Below are 12,954 nucleotides of genomic sequence, written 5' to 3'. Positions count from 1 at the left end.
TGTCGCTCTCAAATAAATAAAATTTTTTAAATCTTTTAAAAAAAGAAATGAAGTTGTGATGTGTTATTTGCCCATTGTTTTAAACTAACATTTAGCAATCTGAGGTCCTTCCAGACATAATGAGTCAGCTGCTTTAATAAAGTTTATAGTAAAGCACAGGGTTTCTGGTCATGTGCTACAAATGAAAGACTTTTGGAACCCAGGAAAGAACTATAGGTTCTGTAACCATAGTGCAGAGAAACAGAGCTTTATACATTGCTGTCTAAATAAAGCTTATTTCCTTTGTGGATAGCACATGCTACATTAGAAATGCAATATTTGGGGCTGGAGAGATGGCTCAACTAGTAAGGCATTTGCCTGCAAAGCTTAATGACCCTAGTTGAATTCCCCAGTACCCACATAAATCCAGATGCCAAAGTGGTTCATATGTCTGGAGTTTGTTTATAGTGTCTAAAGGCTCTGGTGTTGTTCTCTCTCTCTCTGTCTCTCTCTCTCTCTCTCCTTACATATAAATAAATAAAATAAAATATTTTTTAAAAAGAAAATGCAACATTTATAAAACAAAGTCCATCTCATGAAAATTGAGAATGAAACAGGGAAGAGGCTGGGGACAGTGGAAAAGAGGGAAATGAGGGTAAAGATTTGTCACCAGGAATTAAGTTATACTTAGAAAGGGCAAATTCTGATGTCCTAATGTACATAGAATAAGATAATTATAGGTAATGATAATGTACTGTATGTTTTGTAAAGCTAGACGAAAAATTTAGAATGCCTTATCAAACAATAAACATTTAAAAAGATATATGTGTTTACCCTAATTTGAACTGTATATAATGTGTATATATATGCATATATATATACATATATCACATGGTACTGTATAGATATGTATACCTCTTATGTTTCAAATAAAACTAGTAAATTTTTTTAAGTTTTGTAGTCATGAGTAAAAATAATCATCATAGTAAAATAAAATTTAGACCAATGCCATTGAAAATACAAGGGAAGAATGCTTCTCCTTTTATGGCCACATGACCTGTGGGGCTTTAAAGCTTGAACGATGCTAACATTCAAATACGTGTCCAATAGCCATAACGTGATGCCCACTGTCTTCCGTGACATGAAGGCTTCAGGGAGTTTCTCGTTGCAGAAGGCAAAGCGGGCCCACGGCAGTATCATAGAGGTGAGGAAGTGTTGAGAACAAAGGCTAGAGCTATTTGCCATTTCATATTCGCTGTTTGTCAGTCACCCTAATGGCAACCGAATGAAAGAACAGGACATTCAAAGAACCCCTATTAATTTCCTAAGCAGTCATCACCATAAGTGAAATAAATTGTTACAATTGCAGGTTCACTAAAGACATCATTCATACTTCATCCATCCTAACCTGCCCCATTCTAATCCTTTCCCATTCCCATACATACAAGCCCAAGAGATTTTCAGTTTATGCTCGCTTGTCACTTTGCCAGTGACAGTCATGCTCCCTAAAATGCGAAAACAGTAGCAATAATGTGGACTTTGTTCTCCCTCCGTCAGGGAGCTCACTGAAGGGTGTGGGGTTACACTGTCACAAAACAGGCCAAACCTGTTCCCACTAAACCAGTTCATCAGAGACATGGTTAACTGCACAAGGAATGCCAGCCTACAGCCAGGAAGCTAAGTTATTTGCTACATATGTCACTTTAAATGAATCATCTCACAGATCTACAATGCAATTGAGGATTGAGGTCCTACCCATTACTGAAGCTGCATGATTCTGTGACTTCTCGAATAGTCCTTCCCCGCTCCCACCATTCTACCAAGAAGAGCACAGTGAGAGAGATTCCTCTTGGGCTAAGACCCTGGCTTCACTTGTTAGTTGTTCCTTCCTAGCAGAGCTCCAACCTAAGTCTTCAGTTAGCAAATGTCAACTACTACCAGAGTGCTCCTAAGTCTAACACCTGTCAGGTAAAAGCCTGGAAGGAGCAGAGGATGAAATAAGAGGAAAGAAGCAACAGCAGAGACAGGCTTTTTGCGGGAAAGCCCGAAAAGGGTCACAAAGGCCCATAATAACTTCTCTTACACACTAAGGAAATCATTGTTCTTGTTGTTTTTTAATTAATTAATTAATTTGTAAGCAGAGAGTGAGAGAGATTGCGACAAGAGAAACACACACACAGAGAGAATGGGCACTCCAGGGCCTCCAGCCGCTGCAAACAAACTCCAGATGCATGAGCCCCCTCATGCATCTGGCTTACATGGGTACTGCGGAATTGAACCTGGGTCCTTTGGCTTTGCAGGCAAGCACCTTAACCACTAAGCCATCTCTCCAGCCCCACCTCTTTTGGCATTTTCAAATACAATTTGTTTTGATTTTAGCTTTTTGATTCCTATTCTTCCCTCCCGTTCCCATTCTCCTCCTTACATTTTCCCTGTATTTACATGTCATCTATATCCTTTTGCACATTCTTCCCCACTCTTCTAGCTTATCTCTTTCTTTCTTTCTTCCTAATTTGTCTTTTTGTTTAACTTTTAAATTAAAGCACCCATAAATATAGATGATAAACTATGATAATTCCCACCCACTATATTCTCACCCTCCCAAGCCCACCCTCCACTATATCCATGTTCCTTTCCTATTAGTCTCTCTTCTATATTAATGTCTTTTTTTTTTTTTTTTTTGCAATAGGGTCTCACACTAGCCCAGGCTGACCTGAAATTCACTCAGTAGTCTCAGAAAGGCCTTGAACTTACATTGTTCCTCCTACCTCTGCCTCCCAAGTGGCAGAATTAAAGGCATACACCACCACACCTGATGATGTCATTATTTTAATGTGTTAATTTTTATTTACTTATTTATTTAAGAGAGAGAGAGAAATAGGCAGGTAGAGAGAGAATGGGCCTTCCAAGGCTTCCAGTCCCTGCAAACAAATTCCAGATGCATGTGCCCCTTGTGCATCTGCCTTATGCGGGTCTTGTGGAATCAAACCTGGATCCTATGGCTTTACAGGCAAGTACCTTAACCGCTAAGCCACCTCCAGCCCAATGTCATCATTTTTTCCTCCTCTTATGAAGGTCTTGTGTAGGTAGTGTCAACCACTGTGAGGTCACTTTATATCTTTATATCTTTATATCTGGAAGATTGCATTATAAGCAGCCCTCCCCTTTCTTTGCTTTTATATTCTTTCCACCACCTCTTCTGCAATGGACCCTGAGCCTTGAAAGGTGTGATAGTGATAGAGATGTCTCAGTGCTGAACACTCCACTGTCACTTCTTCTTAGCACAGTGATGGCCTCTGAGTCACCCCAATGCTCACCATCTGAAAACAGAAGCTTCTCTAACCAAATGTGAGAGTAGCATTAATATATATGTATAAACATAAAATGTGCTTAGAGGGCTGTTTGGTGGGCATAAAATACATTACTCTTCTGGGGCTCATAAGCTTCCCAGCCATTGACTTTTTTTTCCCAAAGAAACTGTTATTTATTAAATGCTAAACTCTTAAAAATTAACACAAAGCATTTGATGTGCACACTAAATTATTACAAATAAAGTTAACTGCCACAAAAGAATTTGGTCTTCACATGACTAACATGTAGTAAAATAGGTGATGACTTCAAAGTACTAGAAGTGAACTTCATATAGAAAAGAAAAATCAACATGTAAAATACTAAGAACTGTATGGGGTGATTTAGATACACTTACATTTTTTGACCATTGGCTTTTGACTAGATTTTCAGTACCAGGCATGTATTCCTTCCCATGGAGCAGACCTACAGTCCCGTTAGAAAGTGGTTGGTTTCCCCCATAACAGACATGCCACTGTTGTGCCTGTTGGTTTATTTGGCTTAGATGGTCAATCAGCTCATCTCTTTTCATCCACTTTTGGTTACGACTTTTATGTCTATAGCTTTTGTCCACATCCCCTCCCCCCAATAAATACATACATATAGCTATTATAAGCTAAGGCCCACATATCAGAAAGTGCATGAGGTTTCAGTCTTTCTGAATTTGAATTATTCTATTTAATATGATTCTTTCCAGAGCCATCCATTTTCCTGAAAATTTCACAATTTCATTTTTACATACTGCCAAGTAGAATTTCATTGTATATATGTAGCATATACTCATTATCCATTCACCTGTTGATGAGCATCTAGGCTGAGTCCAATTCTTAGCTGTTGCAAATAGAGCTGCAGTAAACATGGATCTCGGCAGCAGAGCATGAATCCTCAGGGTACATGCCCAGGAGTGGTATAACTGGGTTGTATTTAGAACTTCAGTGAAACCTCCATACTGGTTTCTATTCTGGAAGTACTAGTTTGCACTCCCATCACACTGGAAGAGGGTTCCACTGCCCTACATCCTCGCCAGCATTTGTGGTATGTTTTCTAGATGATAGCTATTCTGACTGGGGTAAGATAGCATCTCAAAGTTGTTTTGATTTACATTTCCCTGAGGGCTATGGATGCTGAACATTTTCTTCAGTAGTTGTTTGCCATTTATGTTTCTTCTTTTGTGAAGTGTCTGTTCATTTCATTAGCTCATTTGGTGATTGCCAAATTCATTTTTATGATGTTTGATTTGTTGCAGTTCTTTGTAAACTCTGGTTATTAGTCCCATGTCTAAAGTATAGGTGGAAAAGATTTCCTCTCTCAGACTAAGGAGCTCTTATAGGGACAGTGGGGTCATTAGAATTCTTTCATTGCAGGGCATTGCTTCAGGGGCCTGGGCCACTTCAAAGAAAAAGCAACTCAACCGGTGGTCTGGGCCATTTCAGGGAAATGGCAATTTATGCATTGTTTTGCAATTGAGACGGGTGGCCTGGGCCACTTCTGGGTACTAGAAACTCAGACATTGTAAAATGGTGATTGGAGTTCATAAATGGAGTCATTCTGGCTCTAACAACACTGAGAACCACATTGCTGATGGCTGGTTTATGATCAGGAGCCATCCTTCAACAGCCTGTTTCTGGCCACATACAATGGCCAAAGGGAGAGGGAGGGAGGGGGGTGGAAGGGGGAGAGAGAAAATGCTTGCGGGAGAATGTGTGAAATGGAAGGCAGGAAAGGTGGCTAGTTGTGGAGTGAGAAACCATCTCACCTCGCTTTAGGTTCTCAGGGCAGTTGGTATGGCAAAGACCTCACGGTGGAAACCATTCCTAAAAATGCATCAGCAAAGTCCCATACTAAAAGCCTATGTTTGGCCTCTTGGCAAGACTGTTTTCCTGTTACATTGGGAAACACAGTGCTTCTTTCTTGTGTTAAATAACAGATGAACGGAGTTAATTGTACTCAGGGCCATGAGTAGACACCAGAATCACCCTCTGCTCTGGAAGGTGCTCCCATTGTGGGACGCCTGAGTGAGCAGAACAAGGAGAAAAGGCAAAAGCAAGACTACACTTTCAGGGATCATTTCTATAGTTCCTTACTAGAGAGGTTTCTCTGATGTGGAGAGCACCCGAAACGACAAGGAGGAGGCACCGTGTTTTCTCCTGAGCGTGAAGCTGGGACTGTTTTGTGCAACTGCCCATCGCCATTGATGATCATTCTTCTCTCCCCTGGGAGAGTTAGAGGGCGAGAATGCAGTCTGAGTGGTGAAAGAGAATTTTAAAAAATTTTTTCTAAGGCTAAAACAGGCACATTCCCATGTCAGTGAGTTCTGGGGCAGGCCTATAGGTATTGACTGAATTGACTGCAGAATTACTCACAGCGTTTTAATCCATTTTCAAATCCTCCTAATTAAATTTGTATGTGCTAAATGTCATATAGTATAAAGCCACCGTGTTACCAGACAAGCATACTGAATTTGCTGGAGACCATGCAAACAGATATTCTATCTCAGCCTCAGAGTGTGTAATAAATTGCAGGTTTCAGAAAACTACAGCCATAAAACTACATGTGAAAAAAAAATCATCTATCCTTTCAAACTGCAACAGGAAATGACATGTTACCTTTACACACACATACAGGGTCTTGCCTTGTTTCCTGTTAAACAGTGCTGACCTATTCCAGTAGAGGGTATGCCATATGTTATTTTGACAAATACTCTACTCATGCTCTATTTTGGTCTCGTGTGTGTGTGTGTGTGTGTGTGTGTGTGTGTGTGTGTGTGTTTTACTGTGAACAGAACCCAGGGTCTTGCTGACAGAGAATGGGAGCAAGGTGGCTTTTTCAAAGGTAATCAGCCAGGGACAGAGACCCAAGGAGAACATGGATGCCAATCTACCCCAGCCAGACTGGAGCCACTTCCTGTCCTTGACTTTACAACACTTTCCCCAGACCTGTGCTTCCACCCTCTCCCAGGTTGCTGGACCCCTTCTAAGCCTTTTCTGAGTGCCCCCCACCCAATCAAGATCTCCACTATGCACTTGAACGTGAACATTAGGCACATCCCAACATTTAATCCTCCTAATTTACATCTCCAAGGTTATGAAGAAGCCCAAACCAAGCTGCCACTTGGCACCTGCTCAAACCCTTCCGAGCTACTGAGATTAGGAGTCTTACTTTTCTTACTTACATTTTTTCTTAAAATACATCTTTAATAATTTACCCTCTATGTCTACATTTTTCAATTCTTTGCTAAACATGGATAAGGACTTGGGTTAGAGTTCTAATTTCACTAAGTACTCAAGAGTCTCATGTCATCACAAATGCTAGAAAAGCACTCGACCACTGCACCAGCTCTTTTTTAAAAATATTTTTATTTATTTGTGAGGAGAGGCATATAGAGAGAGGGAGGGGATGGACTGCTGCATGCCAGATGCATGTGCCACGTTTTATGTAGGTACTAGGGAATTAAACCTGGGCCATCAGGCTTTACAAACAAGCACCTTTAACCACTAAGCCATCTCCCCAGCTCCCTCAGCTCTGTTTATTTCTTAACATTGAGGCAAAGTGTAAATTGCCCAGGCTGGCCTGGAGCTTTTAATCCTCCTGCTTCAGAAATAGCAAGGATTGGGGGGGAGGCGGGTATGTGCCACCACACCAGACTAGTGGATAATTGTTTTAAAGTTCTTTTAAGATAGTTCCTATTTTGCACACCTATGAACTTTGCTGAGGTTGGAATTACTTTCATCTTTAAGGATTCCTACTATTTTTTTGCCAGAAACAAAAGACAAACAAATCTGAATTTGGGACTCCTTACTAGAATCTCAAAGCTCTACCTCTCCCCCTAGAATAAAGCATAACACTTCCAGAGTTGTACTGTTTTAAACCAGGAGTGTAAGACTCCTGTGCTCCTAGGACTTTCATGGAAGTGAAGGCCAGAGAAGATACCAAATCTGCGCAGGTGGTGGCAGCAGCGCCCTTCCACGCCTTCAGCCCAGCTCCTCTCCTCTCTCCTGCTCCAGGCAGCCATACCCAAATCTCTGTATCCTTCCTTTGTACCCAGATTCTGCTTTCTGTACTTTCTGCCATGTTAGCAATCCTGCCACATTCTTCCACATTTCCCCTCCACAACAGGCAGTGAACCGGGCAAATGTCAATCAAAGGCATGTTCTTGATATGCCTTTGTAACAGGCCCCTGAACCCTGTCAAACTTTCCTTCTAAGGTAGGAAAATGAAGCAGGGACACTCACACACTGTGTCTCTAAAGACACTCAACCTGTGTCTAAATTATTTAATAATAACAGCTAATATTTACTGAGCACTTTCAATAGGTTGAGCATTATGTTGAACTTTTCATGAAGTAGCTCACTGAATCCTCACTATGGAGTAGAAATACTTACTAGGAAGTGAAGGAGAGTATGCAATCTGCCCAAAGCCAAGTCAGCAAGTACATGGGGGGCCCAAGACCTGAGCCTGGTGTGTCTGAGTCTAAAGCCAGGGTAAAGATGCCCTCTCTTAGAGCCCTCCTCAGACAAAGAGATTCTAGAAAGAATTCCAGTGGCCAGTTCAAAGCAGATAACTCAGTAGGTAAGAGGATTAAAAAGCAGGTATCAGGGCTGGAGAGATGGCTTAGCAGTTAAGCGCTTGCCTGTGAAGCCTAAGAACCCCGGTTCGAGGCTCGGTTCCCCAGCTCCCACGTTAGCCAGATGCACAAGGGGGCACTCGTGTCTGGAGTTCGTGTGCAGAGGCTGGAAGCCCTGGTGCGCCCATTCTCTCTCTCTCCCTCTATCTGTCTTTCTCTCTGTGTCTGTCTCTCTCAAATAAATAAATAATAAAAAAATTTTTTTAAAAAGCAGGTATCAGGGTGCTGGAGAGATGACTCAGCAATTAAAGGCACTTCCTTACAAAGCCTCATGGCCTGGGTTCAATTCCACAGAACCCATGTAAAGCCAGATGCACAAAGTGGCAATATATCTGGAGTTCATTTGCAATGGCAGGAGACTTTGGTACACCCATTCCTTCTCTCATTTTCTCTTTGAGTCTCTCTCCCCTCTCTCACACACACACCTTGCAAATAAATAAAGTTTTTTTAGAGGCAGGTATCAGCAGAGAAGTGATGGGAAGGGAACAGCAGCAGAAAGTGAAGATGTGAAGGGAATGAGTGTTTACAGAGGACCTGTTCAATGAGTGACTCACAGTTTCATAGGGGATGTATTACTAATCCCCTTTTCACAGATAAGGTACTGAGGCCCAGAAGGTTAACTAACACACCAAAGGTAAATTAGGATTCCTGCCAAGCTGCTGATGAGCCAGTAGAAATTACCATTCATCTAGGCAGATCCAGGAAAGAAATAAAACCTTCGACCTGCGGAAGGTGGTGGTTTGAAAGCAGACACTGGGAGAAAAGCAACTTAGAAACAGAGGAAGGGCCAAGGTGCCTTGGTTAAATAGGCTATGGGAGGTGGGAGGGTAGCATGGGCCATATGAGGTAAATGATAAGAAAGAGAGGGGCAAAGAGGCTGGCCTTTTCCTACTCTCTTCAGCTTGAGCTCCTGTCCCTTCCAGCCTTTCCAGAGTGCTTTGTTCTGTCTCCCCCACTTATACTGCTTCCAGATTTCAGTCTAAGTTTGTCTCTTTCCTTTAAGAGCCCAGACAGGAATATCAAATTTTATTTTTATTTGTTTGTTGAATAAAGTCCTGTGCTGTCACTTAATTTTTATATATTTATTTGCACACCAGGGCCTCTTACCACTGCAAACAAGCATCAAATATTTGCACCACTTTTTGTGTTCAGCTTACATGGGTAGGTGGGGGATTGAATCCAGGCCAGCAGACTTTACAAGAAAGCACATTTAACCACAGAGAAATTTTCCCAGCCACCTCCCTTGATTTTTATGTTATAGAAACAGATAAATATTATATCACCCAGCATTGCCTGTCCCTCTGCTGAGCCATCCTCAAGTGTCAGTAGTCTTTCTTCATGAGAGGGGAAAAAACTCCACATTGTATCTATCTACAACTATGTTTCAAATATTTTATTAATGTTTGAGGTAATTATCTTAATCATGTAAAAACACAAGTGAAAGACCAAATGTAAGAGGAAAAAAAGAAACTCTCAAAGTCTTAATTCACTTGTTCACTGAACACATTGATTCATGTTCAATCAGAAGTGGTCACTGGGATAGAGACTGAAAGAAAAATAACTGCAAAGTACCCAAGTACACATCAAAGCTTTTGCCCTGGTGCAGGAAACACTAAAAAACAGGCAGGTCACCTGGCTAAGGTCAGAACAAAGGGTGAACATGGGATGTCTCTGTAGAAGAGACAGTTCCCTTGGTCTTGATGAATACATGGATATTTTCCAAGCACATTTCCAATGACAAGATTAATAGACTCAGGGTGAACAAAAGAGGCAGTCAGATCAGATTATAAAAAGTTTTCAATGTCTGCTGAGACAAACAAGGAATTCTTATATATGAATTATATATATGTGAATGATGTAGGAAGTTTTCTAAGAAGAAAGTTTGCAACAGTGTGAAGACATGCTTATCCAAGGAGGGCAGCAGAGGGGAAGACAGCTGTAGTCATCCCCAAGATGGGATGAGGGTTTGGGTGAGGCAGTAGCAGGAGTGGAGAACATGGGCAGATCATGATTCATGGGCAGATGTGACAGCCTTTAAGGGCAGATTAGAAGTAGTGATGGGGCAGAGATGTCAAGAGCAGATCACAGATTTTCCAGGCTAGATGGAAGGCAGATAGAGGGCAATGCCACTCACAGAAACTAAAAGTCAAGTCCTTGGCTGGAGCTGCTGAGATCAGTTTTGAACCGCTGAGTTTGATGCTCTGAGAGGCAGCCAGATCAAGATCCAATCAGAGATGCAGAGAGCTCCAGCCTGGAACCAACATTAACATTCCAGATGTTAATGGAGGCATCCTATGCTCATCAGAATGAGACAAGATAAGGTAAGAGGAGAAAAACAGATGAGAAAGAGCAGCTTTGCCCTTTGCCTTGAAGGAAAGGTGCAGATCCAAGTGAGGCATCCTGGCCCTTTTTCAGACTACTGTATCAAACCGAAGAGCAGAGCAGAAACAAAGAGCCAACGTTACAGAGAACAATTGACAACAGTGAAGAAGGAGCAAGAAATATTGAAACTAGAGCTGGGGAAATGACTCCGTGGCTAAAGACACTTGCATGCAACCTGCCAGCCCTGAGTTCAAGTCCCCAGCACCTGTGCAAAACAAGACGCAGCATGATACATATGACCCCAGAGGGCTGATGGCAAAGGGAGGCAGAGCCAGGCTGCACAGATGGCTCAGCAGGTAAAGGAACTTGCCTGCAAAGCCTGACAACCAGGGCCTAGTACCCACATAAGCCAGATGCACAAAGTGGTGCATGGGTCTGAAGTACAGGGGCAGGAGGTCCTGGTGTACCCCTTCCTATCCTCTCTCTCTCTCTCCATCCCTGAAATAAAGAAATAAGTATTTTTAAAAAAAAACCAAAGTTGTCCTTTGAGTGCTGCATGTGCACATACACACACACATAAATCATAAAAAGGAATATTGAAAATAATGGATTTTCTACCTTTTTTAAAGTATTTAACACAACTTTTTAAATGTTGAGTAATCCAGAATAATTTTAAGCAGGAAAATTATGAGCTTAGTTATCTGGAAAGTTCAGCTAAATGAAGCATTTGGAAGAGTGTCTACATAAAATAATTGTTTCCACTCACACATAACTATCCAGTCACTGAAACAAACAAAAGCAACAACAACAAAATAGCATCCTGAAAAGAAGTTGCTGGTGTGGGTAGATCTAGAAGCTTGGTAATAATAGGCAAAAATGAGACCAGTGTGAGCTTTGGTGTGGAGCCTGGCAGACCATGCACATGAGGCCGATCAGTAACCATCATTTCCCGGTGCTGGCTTGGCCAGCTGCTCTTCCTCAGCAGGACCCAACCCTCAGCCACTTTCCTCTCTTCCAGGCATGAGCTCCCACTGACTTCAAAGGCAGCTTTAAAAATGGATTAAAGCAAAGATCATGTATTGGCTTCAAAGGCAGCTCTGAGCACAGAAGATATGCTGTGGGGGAGGGGACAGAGATGGAAATGTTGCCTCTCTTATTATTTCATGCTTAATGAATAGCATCAGCATTCCACATGCATTCAACCCAAAGTGTGTTATCTTCCCATTGCAACACTGTCCACTATGATAACATCATTAATAGCTGTTCACGCTGGAAAAAAAATCCAGTATTTGCCCTAAATATTTCAATAGTACTGCAATGATCATCATAAATAATAGCTTTGTCCTATAGGACAATAAAATTTTGCCAGACCATGCAAAATATTTATATTTTAATGGTATACTATAATGTTACTGTGGGAAATGATAGGATTGTTCTTTTCTATGTTTATTTACTTATTTATTTTGTTTTTTCAAGGTAGGTTCTCACTCTAGCCCAGGCTGACCTGGAATTCACTATGTAGTCTCAAGCTGACCTCAGACTCACAGTGATCTTCCTACCTCTGCCTCCGAGTACTGGGATGAAAGGTGTGCACCACCACACTTGGCATAATAGAACTATTTCTGATGATATACTGTTTATTGCACATAGCCAAATATGATTCTCGGGACTTTCCCAAATGTCGATGACTTAATTTTACCAATTTTTTATTTTTTAATTTTATTTTATAATTTGAAAGAGAAAGAGGGAGAGAGAGAGAATAGGTGCTCCAGGGCCTCCAGCTACTGCAAACAAACTCCAGACACATGCACCACCTTGTGCATCTGGTTTACGTGGGTCCTGGGGAATCAAACCTAGGTCCTTTGGCTTTGCAGGCAAATGCTTTAACCACTAAGCCATATCTCCAGCCCTGATTTTTTTTAATTTTTATTTATTTATTTAAGAGAGAGAAAGAGGCACATAGAAATGAGTATATTAGGGCCTCTAGGCAATGCAGATGAACTCCAGACACACATGCCACCTTGTGCATCTGGTTTATGTGGGTTCTAGGGAATCAAACCTGGACCCTTTGACTTCTGCAGGCAACTGCCTTAACCACTAAGCCACTCCTTTTTTTTTATTTGTTGAGGCAAAGTCTCGTTGGCTTCCATGCTGTCCTAAACTCACTATGTAGGAGATGATGGTCTTGAACTTGTGATCCTCCTGCCTCCATCTCTAGAATGCTGGAATTACAGGTGTATACCACCATGTCTGGTTTATGCAGTGCCAGGGATTGAAGCAGGCTTTGAGTATGCTAGGCAAGCTCTCTCTCCTCTCAGATACATCGGCAGCCCTACGAACAATGGAACATGATCCACTTAGAGCTTTAAATTCAAAGGTCTGCTACACTGTTGCTGCAGTGCATGGCCTCCTCAGCACACCATCAGCACCACTTCAACTGTTCAGATAACGTTCTCTTTCTGCCACTGACAAGACTCTGAAAACAAAACATATACCCCAAGTAAAGGTTTGCCTTCTTATAAAACCTGCAGAGTGATTCCAAAACAATAATTATGATTAATCAGGGGTTCTTAAACAAGTATTGTAAGTTATTAAAACTCCTACAGAGTCCTCTTAACTCACAAGGATTCCAGTGTTTAGTCCCAAAGGTAAAGCATCCAACTAAGACCAAGACAAAACTA

General features: G+C 41.6%; 1 protein-coding gene and 1 non-coding gene across 3 annotated transcripts in view; one reads left to right on the top strand and one right to left on the bottom strand.

Moving 5' to 3' along the window:
* Akap6 (A-kinase anchoring protein 6) overlaps positions 1 to 12,954 on the bottom strand; it is a 491,862-nt gene that overhangs the window by 438,777 nt on the left and 40,131 nt on the right. The gene's annotated exons all lie outside the window — the stretch shown is intronic.
* On the top strand, positions 5,373 to 5,578 carry LOC123462397. The gene has a single exon (XR_006638222.1). It is a non-coding gene; the product is annotated as a small nucleolar RNA U3 (small nucleolar RNA).

Source organism: Jaculus jaculus, chromosome 7 (assembly GCF_020740685.1).
Source record: "Jaculus jaculus isolate mJacJac1 chromosome 7, mJacJac1.mat.Y.cur, whole genome shotgun sequence".
Lineage (NCBI taxonomy): Eukaryota > Metazoa > Chordata > Mammalia > Rodentia > Dipodidae > Jaculus > Jaculus jaculus.
Note: the sequence above shows the minus strand (reverse complement) of the source record. Positions and strands in the feature narration are given on the sequence as shown.